The following is a 6556-nucleotide window of genomic DNA, read 5'->3' on the forward strand; positions in this document are numbered from 1 at the left end:
TCAAAGAGAAACTCAAAGAATTGAGGAGGATGTCTTTCTCTTTCTCTCTCTGCGTGTGTGTGTGTGTGTGTGTGTGTGCATACATAAAAAAACAAGTCAATCATTATCTTGCCTGAAAGCAGCAGCCTCTTAGCCATGCACAGATTTAACAGGCCTTATCTCATGTGGTCCAGTGGCTAATTTTTTGGCAATTTTAATTTGGGAAGGAAGTGGAGTCACACATTCAGCAGTCCACATTTATGTGCCTCAGTTTTATGTCTGAGCACTGAACACTGGAAGGAGGCTGACAGCATGTTGAGTGCCAGCTCTTGCATCTTGCTGCCGATGTCTCATTACTGTGTCATTCAATGGAACAAAAGCAGTTGAAGGTAGACTTTGAATTAAGATGGCGGATGAAATTAGGTCTTATTATATCGTAATGCCAAGTGGTGTAATTGCTGCCCTTCCAACCCAATAAATTTGCCATATCATTATGTTCCTATGAGTGTCACAAATATGACTAAATTAGTACACAAGAATGATTAGGTAGCCTATAATTAAAGTCATTAGGTTGGTAAAGAGTTTTAAAAATTCTTGTGAACATAATTACTGATCATTTCCCCTGCTACACTTACAGTATAGATGCATTTCAAGCCTGTTTTCTTCATGGGTCAAACAGAGGTCATTCATCTTTCAGTAGCACTATCATTACAGCCAATGAACCATTTTAATCCTGTTTTCCCAGATGTTATGAAATTCAGATTTAGAAGAATAGTTCGACATATTGGGAAATACGTTTCTTGGCTTTCTTGCAAGCGTTAGATGAAAAAATCGATACCACTCTTGTGTCTGAATGGTAAATATGAATCTATAGCCAGTAGCCAGGTAGCTTAGCTCAGCATGAAGACCAGCACCTCCAAAGCTCACTAATTAACACGTTATGTCTTGTTTATTTAATTGGTACAAAAAGTGTAAAAGTGACAATTTGATGGTTTACGGGGGTGGGGGTGGGGGGTGATAGAAGCTAGCAGTTGTGTGCTTGTGGTTTACCCCTGTTTCCAGTCTTTGTGCTAAGCTAATGAACTGCGGGCTCCAGCTACATATGTAATGTAGGCCTACAGATATGAGAGTGGCATCTGTCTCTTCATATAACCCTTGGCAAGAAAGTGAATGCGCGTATTTCCCAAAACTATTCTGTTAAAGTAGTGGTTCCCAACCTGGGGTCGGGACTCTTACAAGTGGTTAAAGATGAATTCAAGGGGTTGTTAGATGATTACCGGGATAGGAAATGATTAAAAAACAACTTACTTTTTTGACTTTTTTCTATTCTTTGCTTTTTGTTGTGAAATATTGTATAAATGTGCCCCTTCATGCCTTTTAAAATTTAAATGACAAATGACAACGAGGGGACACAAGTAGACAGAGTTTTGTCATAGTTTTGGGATTTTGTCCTGTTTCCTGTTTTATTTTGTAGTGTTCTCCTCTCCTCGTGTGTCTTGTGGTTTTACTTCCTATCTATGTTTGCTTTCCCTCCAGTTTAGATTGTTGGCCCTTCCTTGATTAACTGCACCTGTGACTAATTGGCTCCCCTACCTAAGTGTATTTAGTCTGGGTTTTTCCTTTGTTCAGAGTCAGTTCCTTGTCATGATCATTTGCATCAGCAGTGGTATGTGGTCTACATGGCAGGTTTCCCAGCCTTGTTTCCTGTGCTTCTCCCGAGTCTCTTGGATTTATTTCTGCATTTGCTTTAGGATTTCGTTTATATAATCAAGACAACTGAATTGTCATGACATCTAAGTCATTGAACAGAACAAATGGCTAAGATGTTAAAGAATTACCACTTTGACACTGACAGCCCCTTTGCTCAGCTTTTCATTTCAGGACTGCTGTGGTCAGGCATGGATATCTATCTTCATTCTGATGCATCATTATTGAAGGAAAGCTCTACCGAGCACACTGCAGCCTGGAGGAAAATGAGCGCATTTGATCAGTGTCACTTTCTGTCAGCCTGTCTGCTCCCTCTGTTATGGGTTTGCTGTCTAAATGGCCCTGTTGGATCATGTTCGCAGATAACTGCCTCAGTAAAGCCTAGCGATCAGAATCATTAATGTAACTTTCCTCCCCGACTGCTCCAAACGGTGTCAGCTTCCAGAGGGGGGGGGGTGTGTGTGTATGTGTGTGTGTCATGGATACATGAGATGTGGAGGCCTCGTGTTATACGGCCGTGTGTGGGTGTGTGTGTGTGTGTGTGTGTGCAGTATATGGGTATGTGTCATACTTGTCTACATGCATGTTCTCTACCTTTTTGTGCCAGTGTGATGTGTGTGTGTGTGGTGGGCTGAGCAGTGAAACATCCTTTTTTATTTATTTTTTTTAATAAGGATGTGTGAAGTATCGGCTGTCAACTGCCAGACAGCCGATCGGATCGCCAGCCTGAGCGTAGGGCCACAGCTGCCATAAGATGTCACTCGCCTTTGCTTCACACTCATTACTTCACATCTCTTAGTTTCTCTTTGGAGGCATCTCAGTACAAAACAATGACGAGTTAAAAAAAAAAAGTTCACATACCAGCAGAATATTTTGGATACAGGTCCCTTTCTCTTCCTCCATGTGTAGCTATAACTCCTCTTTCCCTTTCTCTCCCTGTGGTTCAGTATGGTCATAACTCTTCTCGCATCTTGCCTGACTCTTTCAGGCTGTTAGTCTGAGGCTCTTTTTTTTTTTTTTTTTTCCAGCACATAACCAACTCCATCATTCTAATGTAACTGAACCAAGAGTATGATCAGTCACCCTGACTGCCTATTGGATAGTGTATTTGTGTGTGGGTGTATGTGCCCTCAGTATTGCAATAAAGACAACTGATGTGAAATCAGTCAAATAAAGTTTCTTTTGTGAAGTGTTGTGCATGGAGAATTTATTTGAACACAAACACATTGTAAAGGATAAGGCAGCTGATATTTTTGATTGTCAACAAATCCCATGAAAAGACCAAAATTAGCAATGCATTAGTTCATCTCTTAATACTTTCAGACTCTTCTACCCTGTCTGTGGCTCCCAGCTTTAAGCCAAATCATTCCCACCGAAGACGTAAATCTTTAAAAATGGGTCACAAATATGTACTTTCATTTTTGAAGAAGGCTAAATAGTTTCCTAAAACAGCTGTACTGGACACTGTAGTTTTTTTTTTTTTTTTAGCAAATGTTACCCAAACAGGAGTAAATAATGCATTTTGGGGGCCTATTTTCTGCTGTGGATGAACACACATTTGGAGCTCTGAGTTTTTACATCATCAACTACAGTGCACAACTTCATCATAATGAAGGAACATGTCAGCTAGTGCAATGGAGTCGGTCTGCCACTTTGATGCAGACTGAAATATCTCAACAACTACAAGATTGATTACCATGAAATTCTGTACAGCCATTCATGGTCCCCAGAGGATGAATCCTACTGACTTTGGTGATCCCCTGACTTCTCCAGTGCCACCATCAAGTAACAATTTCACTTTGTCCAATACTTTGGTTTATGAACACCTGCAAAACTACAGTAATGACATTCCCATCAGCCTCAGCTGTATTTTGTGTTTTGTGCTAATTAGCTAATGTTAGCATGCTAACATGCTAAACTAAGATAAACATGGTAAACATTATGCATGCATGACTGTAAACTCTTAGTCTTGTTAATAGTTTTGGACAACAATGAAGATCTGTGGCACAGACAAATAAGCTAAATCAGACTTTGACTTCACAAAAAATACTTGTTAGTAGGATCAATTCATTGTTGGTTTTGGTCTTTTAATAGGATTTGTTGACAATAAGAAATATATAGAATAGCACCAGACGCATCCTTTAATATGTAAAATGTTTATACATAAGTATTGTTCAGTAATGGCTCAATATCAGCAAGTTTCACTGACTCCACATCTTCACTAGTTGGTTCTACTGGGGCGTTGATGGCTGTTGGTTGTGCAGTATCAGCGGAGCGTATTAATCCGCTCCACCCTGCTTCTGTACGCTTTAGTGAAGTTAATGTGCTAACATAATGGCAGCCTCCTAGTCCTGCCCCTTCACACACACTCACAAACACACACACACAAATCCGCATCACCTCAAAGAAGCTTCTTCTCCCATATTCTTTATCTCCATCACTACTCCTGCCACTACAAACACTCACACACACGTACCAAACACAAATACATAAGAACAAACACGGCAGTGTTGCACAACTGTTGTGTTTTTCTATGGTTTCATAAGTAAATTAGCTCCTTACATGAGTTAAACACGGCCTGGCCTGAGGGATGTTTTTTCATAGGTGACTGCGTGATATAGAGCAAAAGTCCATGAATGCAGACTAAGCTTAAAAAAGAGAACTGTGTGTTAGTATTACAGTATATCTGTGTGGTAAAACGTCAGACACAAAGGTCAAACACACTGTACATGCCTTGAGCATTTCACTGTTCTGTTGACAGACAGCTTCAGTAACAGGACGCCACTCACTCTCTCTGACTCATGCCCGGCCTTGTGCCCCATCATCAGGCCTCCCTGCCCAAACTCAGCCCCGGGCTTTGATGCTGCTGAGGCCTGAGGGCTGTCTGGTCACAACTCTGCCCCCTCCTCATGTTACCTCCTGCCCCTAATGGGAGGAGAGGAGGAGGAAGGAGACGGAGGAGGTGTAGAGGGAAGTAGAAGAACCATTTGTTGGAAAAGGATAGTGGGCCAAGTTCATGTCTCTATGGACTACAGTAGTCTGTCACTGATACTGTGGGCTGGTGATGAAGGAATCAGGCAGCAAAGGCCTATAGTGAAATGACATGAGTAGTGACCGGCCCAGGGAGCGGAGGAGCAACAGGACAGAGTCCACGCTCCTCCAATCTACCCTCTGATACAAGGCTGACCCCTGCAGGATTGGAGGGGAAATGCTGTGTGGTTGGCATCAACAAAAGTGTGCCATGCCCAAGATGTTTGTTGGCAGAGGGGGGTGTGAATCTGTCCAGCTTAAGCCAGGAAATGGTGCTATAGGCAGGGCTTGCAGAAAGGTGGAGGGAGGGAGGAGCCATGCATCAAACTCACTGAAACACACTGGACAAAACAACTCCACTCTTTTCCTTTGTCCTTTTTGACGACAATAATGGCAACCATGGCCTCTGTGTGTGTGTGTGTGTGTCTCTCAGAGTCTGTGTTCCTGCTGCGATGTGTGTCAACCCTGTGTGTCTTGTCCGGGGACAGACCGGCTGACAGACTGGCTGTGCCCATCACAGTCCATCAGGCGCAGTTTCTGTCACTCACACGCCCTCGCACTCAAAGGGCGAGTGTCATCTACCATCAGTTTTCCATCCCAAGGCACGTACACATGATAGGAGGAATACACACCTGGCAGACATCAAATCTGAACAGCCTGTTTCCATCCACACCAGAACCTTAGAAATCCATCTGGTGACACAAATCTGAGTGATCTCTCTTTACCTCTTGACGTCTAGTCAGGCTCAGTGTTTAAGTTTAACGTATCTCTTATTTTAACTATTTCTTTCTTCCCTTCCTTATTTCTGTTCTATCCAATATGTCTTTGGTCAGTGATCAAATCTACCTGAGTAAAAATGTGTGTGATTTGTGTGTTTCCGTTCAGTTATGGTTATAGTTTGTTTCACTTTCACTTTTCCCACTTAATCCTGCCCACCACACCCTGCAGCACAGCCACCTACACTCTACACTTCTGATCAATTTACATCTCAACTACAAATTAATATGATTCACTGCCCAGAGCCACTTGCATCCATGTTAATTAGGAAGAGTAAACAAAGCCAGACAGTAATAAAATGGACAATAAAAATGTGCTTGCTGTGGCAGAAGGGAAGTAATCTGGTCGATATAAATATGACGTACCTGAATGCTAAAAGAACTTTGTTATATTTCATAAATGGTCAGTTTCTATTACATTGTCTGGATCACATGCACATGGATGTGCACAGACACACACAGACTTGGATCTCTCTGCTCAGACTGTTGTGCTGTCAAAGCCACTGTCTGACTGTGTAATTGCACAACCTGTAAAGACCTGCTCAATAATGCATGGTCAGACTAGACATGGGCAGCCTGACGGAAAACCTTACCTCAACAACCTGCTTTGTCCAGCCAAAGACTGGACACTCCAGAGACAGGACACAAGGCTGGAGGACAGTCTGTGTGTGTGTGTGTGTGTGTGCGTGTGTGTGTGTGTAGGAGTAGACTAAGGAAGAAAAAATAAACTTTCACAATTACAAAAGTTTCACTTTGAGTCTTGCTCAGAAACTGTGACTGTTATCAGGTAGTGCAAAGATCCCCTTTTACCAAAATACTACACCGAAACAAAGTCACTTAAACATTTCAGGCATAAATTATAACAGAATTACATTATGTTTTAGCTCTCTGATGTGCTGCCCTGTATGAACTTGTCTGATACTTTGCTGCTCAGTGAAGCCATACATCGAACTGTTTTGGATACTTGATTTATTTGTTTGAAAAAAAAAAACTTGGCCAGGAAAAACAAAGCAGAACAATATTGGAGAATTCAAGATTGGGGAGAGGTTTAACCATCAAAACAT

Source organism: Siniperca chuatsi, linkage group LG6 (genome assembly GCF_020085105.1).
Source record: "Siniperca chuatsi isolate FFG_IHB_CAS linkage group LG6, ASM2008510v1, whole genome shotgun sequence".
Taxonomy (NCBI): domain Eukaryota; kingdom Metazoa; phylum Chordata; class Actinopteri; order Centrarchiformes; family Sinipercidae; genus Siniperca; species Siniperca chuatsi.